The sequence below is a fragment of the Maniola hyperantus genome, chromosome 7, assembly GCF_902806685.2.
Source record: "Maniola hyperantus chromosome 7, iAphHyp1.2, whole genome shotgun sequence".
Classification (NCBI taxonomy): Eukaryota; Metazoa; Arthropoda; class Insecta; order Lepidoptera; family Nymphalidae; genus Maniola; species Maniola hyperantus.
The window spans coordinates 5,744,434-5,763,632 of record NC_048542.1 but is presented as its reverse complement, the minus strand read 5'-3'; the positions used below and the strand labels follow the sequence as shown (position 1 = coordinate 5,763,632).

Genomic DNA, 19,199 nt, shown 5'->3' with positions numbered 1-19,199 from the left:
TCAACGAACGTTTTGTAAGTAGGCCACTCGGAGTCAATGCCGTGTCATTGGGGAGGGGGAGGGGGGGGGCAGTGACCCAAGCTTTGCCGCTATACATTGCGGGTTTGAAAATTACTAGATCACTAAAACTACTTAATAAGGCAAATAGTTATTGGTACTGGATTGTGTTTAAATAGTATAACAATAACCTAAGTTTTTGCTAGCGTTCTGGTTACAGTCTGTATGTACGTGTCAATGCGTGAAAAAAACGATGTCAGTAGGTACATGGTGTACCGGTGCGGTGTACGTACACCCCGTGCGGCTAAAATTGGATGGCGATTCCAATATTGTTTTGATTGCCCCCGTCGCTCATGTCCATGTACCTACTGTATAAATAGCTAAATAGGAATGTATTACAACTTACAATTTACATATTAGTTAGTATAAGTTACTATCCAACAATAGGCTACTTGACACTTTTTTTAAGTTGGTCTTAAATGGTTAATATTTGTCCTATTATATCAAAAAAATTAACACTATATTTTTTTGCGCCCTAAAAACCGTAAAACTTTAATTTAAAAATATATTTTTCTTAGCCACGTAAAAACACTGTCGGCCATGTTTGGCCGATAGATTATCTGTGCTCTGACGTCATGCATTTGTAAACAACAGCATAACCTCCCAAAGTTTAATAAACATGACTTCTATACTAGTTTACATGAAAAATATAGTAATTATCGTTATTGTATCATCCGAGAATGTAAAAAACGCATCGATAAAGACCACAGGAAAGTTGTGGATTAGAGTGCCCAGTGAAATAAATATACGTAACACGCAAAGACTTGCTTAAAGGGATCCTATCCTATATGACTAACGACTTCAACCCAAATTTATTTTTGCAAAGATCACTTTGTTGTAAGTCTTACTTAATAACTTATTCAATTTATAAAGAGGAAAACGATATTTTTTACGTTTACTATGAGTTTTTAGAAATATATAAAAACTAGCTTATGCTCGTGACTTCGCCCGCGTGGACTTCATAAATTTCAAACCTCCATTTAACCCACTCAGGGGTGGAATTTCAAAAAATCCTTTCCTAGTGGATACCTTCTCTTTACCTACAAAGAACACACGCACAAAATTTCATGTATCTAGAACCAGCTGTTTAGATGTTTAGGCTGTGCGTTGATGTATAAGTTAGTCAGGACTCTAAATTTTATATATATGGATACTACGTTAGTCCCCGCGTGACATAGGGATGACATTTCTTTGTTTACATATTAATGACGTCACATCATGGCTGACAGCGTTTTCTGCGTTTCAAATAAAAATAAAAACTGTATTTTTTTAAATTGGATTTATATATCCATCCTGCGTTTTTAATAATTGTTATTGATATATTTCGTTGTCTTAAGCAAAATACTATAATAAATAATCATTTATTGGACGGAATTAGATATGAGTCAAGTAGCAATAAGCACGAAGAAAATGTAATTGCGCGAAACTACTAATTTCGTAGAAGTTTCGTAGCCAATATTATTTCGTAGCACGGTTCGTAGCACGGTAGCAAAAAATCTAAGCGATTCCAAAAATAAAGTTTACCGTGGTTTCACGAAAGTACTAATTTTGTAGAGGTTTCGTATGGTTCGTAACAGAAAATCTTAGCGATCCCGAAATAATGTTTACCTGCCTAGGATTGAAATAATTATTTAACAAATTAATAAAAAAATATTATGTGCATGTGCAATAAATTGCCTTTCTAATGAGACCTGTATTCAGTTTGGGGCACATCGGTTGGATGGTCTCAAAGTCTATAACGGACACAGGTAGAAACATTTTTTGTGTTTCATTTTAAGAGAAGATTGTTCACAGAGAGAAGTATGATCAATCAAAAGACCAATTTCTAGTCGGATGAGTCCTAACGTTAGCTAACCAGTTTTAATCACGGCTATTATTATGCTTGAAAGGTCACTTTGATTGATTTCATAAATGTACGGAGTATAGGGACCCAAAAATAGAAAAGTACTACCAAATAGGTTAATAAGAAATAAACCATGATTTATATTATTATAATTTGGCATTCGCTCCTGTTTGGTTAAATACGACTTTATTTCACCAAAAAAAAAAATTAATAGCTGATGCCCGCGACTTCGTCTGCATGGATTTGGGTTTTCTTCTGTAGGAACTAAGTATAATATAGTCAAAATGACGTCATTTCGATGTTAATGAGACATGGTTCCAGCGCAATAGCAATTTGCGGGACTTATACAAGAATTTTTTTTTGTGAATAGGTACTTAAGTAGGTATTTTAAGTTTGTGAAAAGTTATAAAAATACATATGTTTTTCAGTAGATAGGTATCTATGTATGGACGTATATCTATTTTAAATTAGGTAAGTGACCCTGTAGTGTGCAATCATAAACGTAGGATCTTCTGGGCAGGTAATACCGCACTTTATGACGCACTTATACCCAGTATATTACCTGTGTTATACCTTGCTACGTCATTAAGAGAATATCACATTCACTCATAAGAATACATACTATGTGCTATGTACCTACTATTCACCCATTATTAAATACCATGTATGCATATGTACAGCACTCTAATGAGGAATCATAGACGAAGGCCCCCGCAACCAATGAAAAATAGAATAAACAGAATAGACGAACATAACACAACTTCTTCTTCTTCTTCTTCTTCTCCAATCCGGTTGGTTCCAAAGGAGAAGTATAACCAATGCGCCTCAACTCTGAATTAAAAATAATAGAATATCACCAAATAAGTCCATCGAAAATCACACTAATTTATCATGTAAACACAAGGAGTGTTTACATGATAAATTACTGTACATTGCCGCCCTTAATCTACGAACTCTATTATCAGACAGCAGGCTTACAGAATTGGAGTTTGCAATTAAAAATCTCAATTGGGACATACCTAAAGGCTTGAGTGAAGTAAAAAGAGAGAGTGAAATAATCGAAGAGTACTCAGAATATACTTATTTTGTATCGTACCTCGGCACTAAGGGGAGAAATGGGGTTGGATTTCTATTAAAACGGAATTAAAAAAAATTATAGTAGGTTTTAAACAATTTTCTGACAGAGTTGCAACATTGGAGATTCAAGCATCAGAAACGAGGTTTGGTCTATCATCCAAGTTTACGCTCCCACTGAGCGTTTCTATTGTGAAAAGGAAGAGGAAGAGTTTTATGAGATTTTTTCGCTCTAGATTTCGTGAACTCAACCGACTTCGTCCTTATGGATTAAGATTTTTTTTAAATCCCCTGGGAACTCTGATTTTCCGGGATAAAAATAATTATATGGCTGTTTTCAGGATGTCAGCTATCTCTGTACCAGGTATGTTTGGGACTTCATGCACGTGGATTGATGGTTCTTAACTAACCTTTCGTTATCCGAGCGAAGACATGGCCATCTTCTTGTAGTTATAAAAGGTTTCTACTGTGTTGCTTCAGTTTTATGGATTTCATAAGTGGTTCGTCCTCAAAAGAATAACTTGCAAAGCTAGTAAAAAGTAACAAAGGTTGGCGCTGTCGATATTTTCATTGTTGCATAACGTTTTGACATAAAAACGTTAGGTAATTGAAAGTTTTCTTTTTTCATGTAACTTTTGTTTCACGCTTCTATAAGAAGTAAATAACGATAAAAGTAGGTATAGTCCGTAAAAAATGACGCTTCGCGCGCCATTTTAACTCTATGGGTGGAATAGAACTGCATTAGTGAAACACTGAATCGCAATTCTATCGCCCATCCCTGGAGCGATGAAACTTTACACGTTGTACTTGACTAATAAATATAACTATTTACTAGAAATTACAATAAAATATATAATAATACAAAAAGATTAAATATATTATGTATAACATTCATCAAGTAAATCAAAGTGAGAGCTAAAAATTGATAAGAACAAATTACCATGCATGTTTCATAGTCGGTAAGTAAATGATAATAAGTGTAGGTATGTGGGTGTGTGTGTTGTAAATTGTGATGTGTAATGGAAGAAATATGACGACGTTCGTGTTTTTGCAACGTCACAATTTTTTCACAATGGAGGCGGCGATGTAAACTAATGACCTATCACATTATCTGGGTTAGGTCAATAAGTCCTGGTCACATGCCAGAAACTCTTCACAGAAGAGCTACCCGGCCTCGTTACTGATTTGCTACTGGTTATTTCTTACCCGCGGTAATTTTTTATTAAAAAGCTTTGGACGGCTTACCTAAGTTACATAAACCTTTTATTGGATTTACTTAGTTAATATTTATTGAGTAGGTTGTTTTTGTTTACCATTATACTTATTGTATGTTCGGGCCTTGCTCGAAAGTAAAAATGTTTTATTTTACTTTCGAGTAGGTATACTTTTGCCTGGGTTGTCTGTCAGTCTGTCCAGTCTATGACAGTTACAGAAACGTACCGCTACATAGGCGTGTATCTACTCATATTTTTTCTTTAGTTTTATTAGATAAGTATTTCCCGAACATAAAAACTGAAAGTAAGAAAAAATTACGTAGATTACTACAAAAAAACTTATTACTTTCGTTATCATACGACTTACAGATGCTGTCACGTACATTTTCTAGTGTTCTTACGTTTTGAAATGTTTATTTAAATTTTGGTCAGCCAGGTTTCCAAAATGTTCACTGCTTTAATTACAGTTTCATCATGGTTTCACCGGTTTGGACGGTGAAAAGAGCGGTGTCGAAATTCATCCAAGAGTTTGTTGGGAACTCAACTTGCTGGTTTCAACGTGTTCCCGGGTTTCAGCTTAATATTAATTCTACACTTTGTTGTTGGTCAAAACAAGCAAAAAATATAGATAGTGCTTTGAAATATCAAAGTGAATGACGCGTATGACGTCATGACTCATGTTGACGGTGTAAAAGTGGTAAAACTTAGTTAGCATTTTGCCTTTGATGCAGATTCAATTTTACCGATACACAATGAGCACTTCAAAGTACACGCAATACTTATTTTAGTAGATATTTACTTACTTTTTGGCAACTATCTAAGTGGAATCAATCATAAAAATTGCAGATTTTGAGCGACTATTTCAATGCTGCAGCGCGTTTTGTCGGTTAAATAATCGGACTTTCAGAATCTACACAAAGACTTAGTTTTTCAAACTATATGCCCTGGAATCAGAAAGGACTTAGGTACACCCAAATTTACCTACCTAGGTATCTGGTATCCATTATGATTCCTACCACAAGTTCTACTAAATTTGTATTTCACAAGAATTGAATATTTAAACACGGTATTATCTCCGTGAAACATAGCGACTTAATTTACTAAATGCAAAGTTTGAAATATTCTTGGCGGCGAATGATTTTCGATCTTCCTTTGCATTAAAATAAAGTCTAATTTCAACGTTGATTTTCTAATACCTGTTGCTTGATCCATTTAAACGTCGGCAACGATGTTAGCACTCGTTTTAATACGAAATTCAGGGTATCTCGGAGTTATATAATCCTTGTAGATTGGTTTTTTTAACTCACGAAGATAAAGCTCCGGAAGTGAATGTTAATGACATTATTTATGACTTGTGAGCTATGGAGTCACTTCATATCTTAGTGTGAATTTCTGCATCTTATTAGCCGTGATGCCATTGGTTTGTGTGGTGGTTTAGGTTTTCATAAGTCTTTTTCTTGTAATCTTTATTTAAGGAGTTCATTCTTGCCGGAACATATTATGTCACTCCGTAAGGCTACAGTGCAGTGTACTTATATTAAATTATTTCCTCAAAGCGTTCTAGTAAAACGGCAAGGAGCCCTAGCCTCATCCGACAGAGGTTGGAACAGGGCACCTGTTAGTTGTTACAGCCACCAATCTGGTGAAGCATGAGAAATCGAGCAAATACCTTATTACACATTCCAATGTCAACCAGTTCACGTCCTCAGATATGATATTAATTAGTGTCATCAACGTCTCAACCGACGCACGTCCACTGCTAGACCCAAGCCTCTAAGTCTCCTACGACTCTTTTGATATCGCGTTAACCTAGTTGAGCGTAGGCCTACCGATATATTAAACAACAGTATGGACACAGTACAAAAGTATAGAAGTGGTACAGGAGCATGTGCCGTTGCCGCGCAAATATCTACTGCAACATTTACAGAATTGAAAATTAATATGTTGTTACGAACATTATTCAACATTACTCAAACATTATTGTAAAAACGGTCGTATTTGTATAACGTGACAGTTTCATTTACGTTATTTTCTAAGCTAGCGATATGTTTTTGCGAATAATTTTTACACAATATATACTAAAATATTGGACCTGTCGAGTGCCAGGTTACCATTTCTATTAGGTACCTTAAAATTCTCTGGGACATTCGAGTAGGTACTACCTATTACTGCGCTTTACGATGCTAAGTCGGCTCCAGCCAACAAGGCATGGTACCTATCTGATCCCCATTTCGCACCAGATATTCAGGTAGGTATTTGTTTTAACTTGACGAGCAGTGAAAGTGCTTTTGACCCAGTTTCGTATGTGACCTCAAGTGAAGATTGAAGGCGTACTTAAATACACGATTTATGGGGAACATTGAGGTGCAAGGACTAGGAAATGGGTCATCTTCGTCTTTATTTCTAAAGTAGGGAACTTCTAAAATCACCAAAACTTACTTAGTTACATTTTTTATCCGCTTACACTTTTTATTGTCAGAAATGTAATAGCTGAAAAGGTAAAACTTACTTGGATGTTTAATTTTTATTCTAAAAAAATTGTTGAACAAACTTAGTATTATTTTTTATTTGCTAAATCTGCCTAAGTTTAATAATTGGGTGGATTTTTCACACCATCAAATAAACCAAGTATCGATGTCTTATTTTAAAATAGGTAATTGCCCTTTGTAATTATGTAATTACCTAATGAACTCAAATTAATATGATTGATTATTTATATGCGCGTTCAAACCACTCATTTTTAAACTTTGGTCCAATTATTATTGAGCTACGAATGGCTGAACCGTAGGTATGTGACGGAACTTTTGCATGAAGTTTGAAGATTATGAGGAGCTTTGAAAGACCCCCTCCACTAGGTAGACAGACGAGACATCAAACGAGCAGCCGCTGGATTCAGGCGGCGCAAGACTGTGGCGCGTGGAAATAGTATAGGTCTCTTAGGACAAGGGACCTCCCTTGTCCTAAGAGACCTATCCTACCACAACACAACAGACGTCCGCACATAGGTATGTGCGGACGTCTGTTGTGGTTGATAATGATGGTGGTGATTTTGGTACATTTTTTAGTATGTATTGAATATAGAGATTGGCAAACAACGTGACGTCATAAGGGTCAACTCAAAATTCCGAAAACACGCTTTCCAAAAGTTGTGTTGAAGAGGGTCATGACGTGGTCGTGACAGCTGGCACATGATGACCCAAGCTTATGTTAGCGATGGAACTTTGGCGTAGAGTAGAGATTTGAATTATTTGCTATTAGGGACCATACCGCTTTTTTTACAGATAATAAGGAAATTGAAAAAGATTGTTTCTTTTAAATTAATGACGCATTTAAAAAAAGTAATAAAGATTATTTCTCGTTTTTCTTTATTTTTAAAAACCAGTAAAGTAGGTACAACCCAGCTGAAATCTCTAGTAATTTATAGTCTATTAGCTGAACCCCGCGGCTTCGCCCGCGTAGATTTAGGATTTAAAAGATCCCGTATAGCCTATGTCACTCAGGAATAATGTAGTTTTCTACTGGTAAAAGAATTTTTAAAATCGGTTCAGTAGTTCCAAAGATTACCCCCTACAAACAAACTTAACGACATTACCTCTTTATATAATAGTATAGATTATTATTATTATTGTTATAGTCTATTTTATAAAAAAACCTGACAAGTGCGAGTTGAACTCGCGTGGAGAGGGTTCCATATGATATACTTAAATAACGCACAACATTGAGAGATTTACATGTCATTTTATTACCATTCACGAAAACAGAAAATTCTATTTAGGTTTATATAGGGCTATAGGTTTTAATAATTTTATTATTTCTTAATTATTATACTTAATTAATTACCTTCGCGTATTATAATTGGATTTAGTAGGCACAATTAAGAAATTATGTCGGCTTAGGTTACTCAAATTATCCCTAAAGTCGTTTACCTTTTTCCTGTTATAACCTCAGCCCCGAGTATAATAATTAATGACTGCTTTCCTGTAACATTGCTAAACTAATTTTTCATACCATTAACCCTTTCGACGGCTCAATAAACATAATTTGTTTTAATAACTGAGACTTTTGGCCTAATTATTTGGAATTTGGGGAATCAGTACAGCTCTAACCAAAATAAGCTAGTTATTTTTTGCTTTTTTTAATTATTAGATGACACTTACAGCCGTACTCAGAGTCGCTTAATCGTTACTTAAGTTTAATTAAAACGAGACAGAGCTATATCTCTCACATAAATCTGTCTCGTTTTAACTCAATCGTAAGTAACGATTAGCGACTCTGAGTACGGCTGTTAGTGAACGATGATCTCAACTAAGGACGAGCGGTAATTGGCAAGAAGTAGGTATGGCAGTTTATAAAATCCATAGATTTGAGTGTGAGTAATCATGAGTTTGCCTGATGAAACATTTACATAGCTACGTAAAAACATAATAAAATAAGTATGTTGAATCGATCTGCGTTTGCATTGTCTTGTAATTTTCTGAAGAAGAACTTGTTTGACATTTCAAGCTGAGAATTTACCCGATTTCAGCAGTGCACATGGAAAGTCTACAAAACAAGTTATTTATAAGATTCGGCACGATATTTAATCAATAGCTGACTCATCCCGGCTTTATAAATTGATAGGCTTGCGTTTCTATAGATATATATGAATATATTTTGTCCAAAATAACAGTGGAATGATAGTGCACTGAAATGCTTAGAAGTTATCAGTATGCAAACCAAAGCGACTTGCATATTTGTTTTATAGTGAACTAGCTTATACTTCGTCGGCGTGGAGTACATAAATTTCAAACCCCATTAGGGGTTGAATTTTCAAAAATCCTTTCTTAGCGGGATGTCTACGTCATAATATCTATTCTGCATGCCAAATTTTAGTTTGACCCGTCCATCAGTTTGATCTTGATAGATCAGTCAGACGTCAGTCAGTCAGTAATCTTTTCCTTTTATGTATATATTTAGATTGCATATTTGTTTTTTATTACAGGTAGAATTATCTGAAGAATTCCGCTATCTGTTAGTAAGAGTCGTTTAAGTCCACAGCAAATCATCTCGAGTCGAGATTGCATTAGAGAAGTTACTCGCGGCCGAGGAAGCGGTTGATTATCCACTTTCACGACGGAGTTGAGATGAAACTTTAAATCACTTGCATTTGCGCAATTTAAAATGCTATTCCTAAGTTCATTAGTGATTCAACTTACCTTAACTTATTCACTGGATTAAAATATATACCTATATTTTACCAGCTAATGTGCGCGACCGCGTAGACTTAGTTTTTTAAAAATCCCGTGAGAACTCTTTGATTTTCCGGGATAAAAAGTAGCCTATATCCTCCCCCGGGATATAAGCTAACTCTGTACCAAATTTCATCAAAATCGGTTAAACTGTTGGGCTGTGAAAAGCTAGCAGACCGACACACAGACACGCACACTTTAGCATTTATAATATTATAGTACTGATATGTCTGCTGTGTGTATCAAAATTTTTATTTGCTTAAATACTGGATTAAGTATATCTATATACAGGGTGGCCGGGGATGTGACGTCTAAAAGAAAAATTTGAATATCTTATATTAAGGGGTATCCAAATCACCCTCATGTATGTTCAATTCAATTCAATTAATAAATTCATATCTCCTAAACTATTGAATCCGCTGAGCATACATGGGGGTGATTTGGATACCCCTTAATATAAGGTATTCAATTTTTTCTTTTAGACGTCACATCTCCGGCCACCCTGGTCCTGACTGACTGACTGACTGACTGACATAGATATCAACGCACAGCCTAAACAGCTGGTCCTAAAGACATGAAATTTGGAGGGTCTATTCTTTGTAAAGAGTAGGTATCCACTAAAAGAGGATTTTTCGAAATTCCACCCCTAAGTGGGTTAAGTGGGGGATGGAAGTTTGTATGAAAGTCCGTAATTTTTCAAGTTATTTCCATGAAATGGTGCGCGTCCTGATGTTATGTTTGTTTCTGAAAAAAATGCCATTTGTTTCCTGTAGGCCACGCGGGCGAAGCCGCGGGCAGAAGCTAGTTATTAATATACTTAAATGCTCCCGGTTGAACTCACGTGGTTAGTCGACGTAAGCCCAGCTAGTTTCTTATAATAGTTGTCCATTTCCTTGACAAATCAGTAAAGTCACGCAAAAAGAGGAAAGGCCTTATTTAAATATATAATATAAACACTAAAATCTAGATGCCTATGTATTTTGTATGAATCTCGTGTAAGTATTTTGCGCGACAATATACAAATTGCAGAGAGGTGCCACATACTAGAGGTGATATTCTCGCAGAACGATCTGAACCTAACTAGTGAACAAGATGAGTATATTATAGTCGTGTTTCTGTTCCTAAGTTATTATTGCAATATTAGTGAAATCTTTATTTGTAACAGGAGTAAAATATTTTAGCGTTTAACCTACCGTGAGTGATTTCCATTCTAAATAATATCTGTACCGAGGAGTAAAATAGGCAAAAATATTTATTAATTCCATAATTTTCGTATACTTCAGGTTTTAGGCGGCTTATAAATGAAGTCTGCATCTCTATCGTCTCACCTCAACGACAAACTGTAACATAATACTATGCAAAGCATGGCTTCTGTTTTATTATGTTCAGCGACTTTCGCGGCTCGTACAAAACGCGCTGGAGCTCTATATTATCATACGATTCCTGCAACAAAAACCAGTAAGTAAACCTTGGAATAGATACTTGCATAGAAACGTCCTTTCTTTAGGACATGATCAATAGCATAAAACAAAAACCGTGAACCATGAATTGCTTGCTATTTATGTGTTCGAAATATAAAACTTTTAGGATTGGTGCTCGTATTTTCCGTCTAATACTAACTTCCTCAAAAGGAACCTCCTAGGTGTACTATGTACTATGTAGAATGTAGTTTGATAAATAAAACCGGCCAAGTGCGAGTCAGACTCACGCACCGAGGGTTCCGTACTCGGGTATTTTTTTGACATTGTGCACGGTAAATCAAAAACTATTAAAATGCTTAAAAATAAATAAAAATATGTTTTAGAATATACCTATAGGGAAAGCCCTTTCATATGATATCCCACTTGGTATAGTTAACTTACTCTGAAAATTGAAAATGCTAATTATTATCTGTTCATTAACACATTTTATTGTGTCAACAAATCCACGGTTTTAAGATTTATTCCTTTACTTGGACTATAAGACCTAACTACTTGACAAATTTTATGATTCTAGGTCAAGAGGAAGTAGGGTTGTAGGTTCTCTCGACAGACACGACAGATAGATGGACAGACGTACAGATAGACAGACAGACAGACAACGAAGTGATCCTATGAGGGTTCCTTTTTTCTTTTTGAGGTATGGAACCCAAAAATTATCCTTACCCTCGTCGGTACACGAGTCTGAATAGCACTTGGCCGGTTTTTTTATTATTTAAAAGTAGTAATAATTATAACATATTGAATGAATGATAGGGTAGGTATTTTCCTATTTTCACAACAGATCAACATACTTAATTAATAATAATTATCCACGATTATAAACATTAAATGTTACATAGATACCTTCATCTACCTAACTGGAATCGAAAGCTTGATATGGTTTCCGAGTCATGCCATCGGAGTCGGGCATACGTGTCCAATTACCAATTAGTGTAAACGTTGTTTAATAAAGGTAGCTAATACTTGAGTGCTATGTTTTAATTTGTTACACTTTACAAGTAAAAAACAGGACAAAACCTCGATGGGAGCTTCATATTCGTGCCTTTTCGTGTGAAGACCTTGGGGGCTGTGGGGCCCGGCGGCTCGAGCTCTTTTAGAGGAAATTTCGAAAAGGGTATCGAGTCAACCTTAGACCCAAAAGCTGGTAGCTACCTCGGACAAAGAATTAGTTTGGTCATCCAAAGGGGTAATGCTGTCAGCATCTTGTACAATGCATCGCTGCGGTGGTCTCGATGAGGTTTTAGATTTAATTTAATTTATTTTAGTTTTAATTTAATGTTTTTTAAAACTTTTAATTTAGATTTAAATTTATTAAGAATTGTCTGTTCTTATTATACCTTCTTTATGATCTAATAAATAATTTAGGACAAAACTAAATATTTGCGTGAAAAACTCAGTAATATATTTATAAAATATACACCATTCTTGAGTTGTAGGTAGGTGTCTGTTGTTATTCAGATTTCCGTAAAAATGTGTAAGTAGTTTCAAACTCTAAGTTATACATTTTGTATATAAAATATTTGGAGTACCTGGATATAAATTAACGGGATCTGTTTAATAATCCTAAACCCACACTTTTTCCCTACGTCCTTGTCTGCATTTTTCAAAATCCCATAGGGACCCTTTGTTTTTCGGCGTTGAAAAGTATCCTAATTTCTATGTCTGTGTCATGTTGAATCCGATTGCGAAGTTGTAAGAATACATCGATGGTAAGAACAAACAAACACGTATAGTGCCCGACAGGTTGAGATGGCAATCGGGGTGGGGACGCCTCGCACACTCTCACAGCTCCCGCTGCATATTCCGATTGCCATCTCGACCTGTCGCGTACTATAGTTACACTTTCCGATTTATTGATATAGATATAGAAAAGTATCGTACGTAGTATGGACATATTTAACGCGCAAACACACAAAATGCAATCCGACCCGACGACGACGCCATGCAAAGCATGTTGAGTCACATTATAATTATTTATCATTTTTCTGTGAATTTAATTTTAATTTTTAATTGTTATTGTGTGTGTTTCAGGCCTTAAATAATTTTATTAAGTTTTTGTGAAATACCACTAATTTGCGCGGCGAAAAAAAGATGGAAAACTCTGCGGCACTGCTGCTTTCCACCGGTACTTTTTATTCGAGTTTTCTTTTAATTAAATTTAACGGTCAAATGGAAATGCAAATTGACTACGGAACAGGGTCTAAGGCAGGTTTCGCAATTAGTCACATCTGACGCCGCGCCGTACCGTCTGGCACGCGCTTTACTCACCTTATGTAATACAATATGATCCTGGTACATGTACACTATAACTCTCGAACATATCTCAATATTTGAGCCGATTAAAGCACATTATTTAATTTCCCTATGCTGAAAACAGAATGCTGTGGTTAAGAACCTAAGATGTTGACCTCCTAGTTGGAGGTTTCGGGGTTCGATCCCGGCACGCACGTCTAACTTTTCTAAGCTACGTGCATTTGAGGCAAAAACAAGTTATAAATACCAAATGCTTTAATGGTGAAAAAAGACATCGTGTGGACTTTTGCTTGCCTGAGAGTTCTCAATAATGTTGTCAAAAGTACTTATGTGAAGTCTGCCAATCCGCGCTTGGCCAGCGTGGTAGACTATGGCCAAACCCTTCGCATTTTGAGAGGAAACTCAAGCTCAGTAGTGAGTCAAAAGTAATTGTGAAAGCTTGTTTGTATAAAACCTTTCTATTTCTGTTTTGTTTATCACGTTTTCTCACTAAAAAAGAATTTTCAAAAATTCACTCAAGCAAAGACGGGGCGGATCAGCTAGCTAGGATCTACTAAATAGTGTCGATACTTTGCAGGAATCTGTCTCATAAATATGGTATAGATTATCATCATCTGCTCATCGCTGGATCACTCCTTCAGATCGGGTCTGTAGTAGTATGTAACACACCGTAGAATTAGATCAGTATTATTAAAGCACGCATAAGATCTTTTATTATTTGGGCCTCCAACTTCACAGACTTCACACACCTATGAGATTACCTAATAAAGCAAGATCTTAAATTAGTATCTACTATCTAGATATAATTATTATAGCCGCAGTAAATGTAAAGATAGCAATATTGTTACTAAGTGCTAGGTAGGTATGCGAGTAATAACCTATCAATATCCAATTGTGCAACAAGGCCTCACTTAGTAATGAGATTACGTGTGACATTTCCATACAGCGGTGTTTACATACAGCAATAAATTGTGACTCTACAAACTTCCATACTCTGGCTTTTTTTATTTATTCTTCCTAGGATTGATGAACCATTTTCCAAAGTGAAAATCCGCCTATGTCACTCTTAGGGTTGCCAGATACACGCTTATCACTTCCTGGACATTTCTGGGGTTACAAACGGAGTTGGTGTTTTAGAGTCCAAATTGAACTACAAATGCTTGCTGTTGGACGGGCAATAAAAAAAAAATACAAAATCACTAGTTATCTACTTATTGTAAAAGCAAAAATGCAAATGATTTTAAAAACATAATTAATTGGCATAAAATTTATAGATGTAAATTCATACACTGTATGCGGTACACAATCACATATTAGTCTTTTTAGTTCAAAACAAAAATATTACGCACCTCTTTTTTTTGTTCATAAATTTCGGGACAGTAAAGTGTAATTACTGGACACGGGACCACACGTGAAATTCCGGGGCTTTCCCGGAATTCCCGGCCATCTGGCAACCATAGTCACTCTCTATAACTACGTAGGTATATTTCAAAGATATTATAAAACACCAAATGGGCATAGCTCATATGCCTACTTGCTACCTTATGCTCACGACTTCGTCAGCGTGGACTACACAAATTTCAAACCCCTATTTTACCATCTAAGGAGTTAAATTTTTTAAAATCCTTTCTTAGCGGATAGCTAGTCAAAAGGAAAAAAGGAAGCCTTATAAAATCACTTCGTTGTCTGTCTGTCTGTCTGTCTGTCAAGACACCTATGGCAGATAGGTAGGTCTTATAGCACAGTAAAGGGAAAAATCCGAAAACCGTGAATTTGTGGTTACATCACAAAAAATTATAATTAAAATGTGTTCATGAACAAATAATTAGTATTTTCAATTTTCAAAGTAAGATTAATACCAAGTCATTTGAAAGGATTTTACCTGTTTATTCTAAAACAGATTTTTATTTATTTTTATGTATAATAGTTTTTTATTTATCGTGCAAAATATTGAAAAAATGTGACTGTAGTACGGAACCCTCGGTGCGCGAGTCTGACTCGCACTTGGCCGGTTTTTGTATGTTATAAACGCGTGATGACTCTGCCAGGCAGGTTGAGCCGCCATATCGGAATCGGTACCGAAGCTCCAAAACTATAAAATCCGAACAGGTGCACATAAATGAGCTTAGTTTAATGTCGATTTGATTGCCCCAAACGTGATTGAATGATGAAAATAAACAGTATAGGTACATCACATTGCGCCGTTTTGTTTACATTTCCATAAGTAACGAAAACAAAATTTACATGTTAAGTATATATATACTCTTAATTCGAACAAACATTTTAATCACCAATTTTATTAGTAGCTATGATTGCGGTTTAATTCGCATTTGAATCAACAGGTTTTTTCCGAATTTAATGAGCTACATTACGAAAAGTAGGTATCCAATGAATAACTCAGTTATGTTTCCAAAACATCTCTATTGGTATCTCTCATAGAGATTCAGTGCTTGAAGTCGTCTCAGTTGCTTACCTAAGTAAATAGTTAGTAAATCACTACCCATCACTACTCATATTCTAAATGCGAAAGAGTGTTTGGTTGTTGGTTTGTCTTTCAATCATGCCGCAACGGAGCAACAAATCCACGCGATGTTTTGCATAAACATACTTAAAGAACTGACATCCTGGAAAATAATAAAATCATGGGTCCAGGGACCCATATAAAACATGTTTAACATACAGTCAGAATATTTTAAAATTATTAAAAAATTAAAATACGTGAAATAATAATTAATATAAAATTAAGACTCACGGGTTTTTAAAACCGGAACCCACGTGGACGAAGTGCGGCCTGCAGATGCAGATGGTTTGAAAGTACAAGTAAAGAGATCAAACGACTCGACAGTAAAAAACAAGTTGATGCGGTGTATACCGATTTCCAAAAGGCGTTCGACAAAGTGAATCATCGATTACTTTTTCAGAAACTGGTAAAATATGGGGTTCATGGGGATTTGCTACGATGGGTTATATCATATGTTACAAATAGGTCACAAATAGTTTCAGTCAACGGGTTTTACTCCAAACCAATAACGGTTCTATCAGGAGTACCTCAGGGATCGCATCTGGGTCCTTTGCTATTCATTATTTTTATTAACGACATCACATCGATCATAAAAAATAATTGCCTCCTTTATGCAGATGATTTAAAGATATATGCTGCCATAAATAATGTTCAAGATTGCATATCGCTACAGAGCGATTTGGATTCTGTTAAATTGTGGTGCGAACAGAATGCTATGTTTTTAAATGTAAACAAATGCTTTGTACTTAATTTTACTAAAAAAACCAATAAAGTTAAATTTGATTATTTTCTTGAAAATAATAAACTGCCTGCTAAGACTAGTGCTAGAGATCTTGGTATAACTTTTGATACATCTCTAACATTTAAGTTACACATAAATAACACAATCACAAAAGCTAATAAAATGATGGGTTTCATTTTCAGAATAACAAAAGATTTTAAAAACCCTTTAAGTCTAATGCATCTTTATAAAAGTCTTATTCGCAGTATCCTAGAATATGGTGCCCCAGTTTGGTCCCCTTACCAGAAAACGTATGCCGACGCCGTTGAATCAGTGCAAAGACGTTTCTTACGAAGACTTCTCTTTAAATTCAATAGAAAGCTTGTCAATTCCTCTTATGAAGACAAGTTAAAATATTTTAAACTCGATTCTCTATGCTTGCGCCGTATGCTACTTGATACAATCCTACTGCATAAAATCATCAACAATCAAACGGATACCACACTTTTGTCAAAAATAGGTCTAAATTGTAAAATCCCAAAACGAGCAACTCGCACTTACAACGTATTTCCAACTAAGCCCTGCCGCACTGTTTTTGCGACGCACTCTTTCCTCAATCGCATCTGTCATCAATTTAATACGCTTCATCAGAAAGATCGACAGCTAAATATTTTTAATTCTACGACAACCTGCTTTCGTCGTAACGTCATTATCTCCCTAAGAAAGGGAGCTAATTAATCAGTTTGTAATGAGACGTAACCGATTTAACGTGCTAATTCCTTATTACATTTTGCTTTACTTTACTGCCTTTTAAAGTCATAACATCATTGTACCTAAATCTTTTGTACTAGCCAGTTGTTAACGTTTATGCTATGTGTCCTTTAGTTATAAATCCTTTTGTATGTAAATACTTGTGTATGTGTAAATGTTGTTGGTTAGTCAAATATAAAAAAAAAAAAAAAAAAAAAAAAAATAGCTAAGATAACTTCGTTTGAGCGTACCGGAAGGTTTCCGTTTTAGATTATATCTTTACTCAAAGATCTATGTCTGTATAGTAGGTAGGTATCTAATACTTGGGCATATCTTCAATCTGAAATTGCTTTCTGTTAAAAATACCTGATTTTTAGGGTTCGGTACCTCAAAAGAAAAAACGGAACCCTTATAAGACCAATTTGTTGTATTAAAAATAATTGGTATTCTCAATTTTCAAAGTAAGACAACTGTACCAAGTGGGGTATCATATGAAAGGGCTTTACCTGTAGGTACATTCTAAAACAGATTTTTATTTATTTTTTATGCATAGCTACATTTTATGTTTTTGATATATCGTGCAAAATGTCGAAAAAATACCCAAGTACGGAACCCTCGGTGCGCGAGTGACTCGGTGACTCGCGGTTGACTTAGCCGGTTTTTATCCTGAAATATCAAAGAGTTCCCACGGGATTTTTAAAAATCTTAATCCACGCGAGTGAAGATGCGAGCATCATCTACCTATATTTAAATACGTTGAATAAAGTCCCTATCTGAAGATTTTAACTTCATAGAGCTTATTTGTAAAAGCTTCAGTCAGATTTTACTCTTTTCATTGCTTAGGTAGATGTTGCCTATTTACCATGTGAAACTGTTATTAAGTATATTTTTACGTCATGATGAAATCGGAAAACTGTTCTTTATCACTGTAGAATTAAAAAGTCAAATTGTGTGTCGTGTAAGCGAAATCGAAGGAGCTTTTAAGCAGAAAAGGATTATTTTCCCCTCGTATCTACTATGCTATCCTATCCTAGCGATTCCCCAGTCTACTCCGGATCGTGGTGAAGGGCGGACGTACTGTGCGTTTTCCTGTAAGTCCGTGTAATGAATTCAGCTTTTTAAGTGGGATATCAAAACGTCGTTCCAGTGGTTTGTAGCTTGGACTTAGTGAGATCGTGCATGATTATTTCACGGTAAGTTTACTGTAAAATTTTCAGGGTTAAATGTACTCAGTACCTGTTGCTTTAGCTTCAGGCTCAAGATGACAGATTACCGAATGATTATAGATAACAAAATTTCATGTTTAATTCGCAAATGTACAACGGCGCGGTGATGAGAAATTAGTAAAATATTTATGTTGAACGACATGTCGCTTACTATCGCTGTTGTTGTTTTATTTATTGATCCATTTTTGCATTAACATAGTGAGAAGATTTTTGTTTTGATATTGCAAATTATTCATTTTACATTGTAGTACCTATTCAATGAAATTATTTTGTATAATTTCTCAAGCAAAATTATATTTTTAAATAAATGTATACCTACTGTAGGTACACTATTTGATTGTCAACTGTTGAATTAGACAAATAAATTGCCATAGTAGTAATTAAATAAGAAACTTATAATTAACTAGCGGACTCGGCAGACGTTAGTCCTGCCCGGAAAAGCAGCGCCACATTAAAATATATGATGTTTTAAATTCAAAATTATCCCCCCTACCTCTCTCCTCATCTACGTCTTCTCTCTCTATCTCCCCCATCTCCCCTACCTTCCCCATCTGTCCCCCACCTCCCCTCTGATCTACCCATTACACCCCCCACATCTACCACACATCGCTAGTCGCCCTAGTACAAAATTAGTCGCCCTAGTACAAAGTTAGTCGTCATTATTTTTGAGACCCGACGTAATATTTACATTTGCATACATACTTATTTAGGTATAAGTAAGCAAATGTATAGGTACATGTTTAATACCTCTATCATTCGCCGTTTTTATATTTTTATGAAGCCAAACTATAGCTGCCTATCTCAACATAGTATAAAATAAAGTCGCTTCCC

The 19,199-nt window shown here is 35.4% G+C and overlaps 2 protein-coding genes across 3 annotated transcripts in view; both read left to right on the top strand.

Moving 5' to 3' along the window:
* The window catches only part of Gmppa (GDP-mannose pyrophosphorylase A), a 129,559-nt gene that overhangs the window by 19,861 nt on the left and 90,499 nt on the right, over positions 1–19,199 (top strand). The gene's annotated exons all lie outside the window — the stretch shown is intronic.
* The window catches only part of LOC117983782 (uncharacterized), a 68,000-nt gene continuing 67,000 nt past the window's right edge, over positions 18,200–19,199 (top strand). For both annotated transcript variants that reach the window (XR_011236962.1, XM_034970402.2), the window contains exon 1: positions 18,200–18,335. The gene's annotated coding sequence lies outside the window, so the exon portion shown is untranslated. The remainder of the gene's footprint in view (positions 18,336–19,199) is intronic.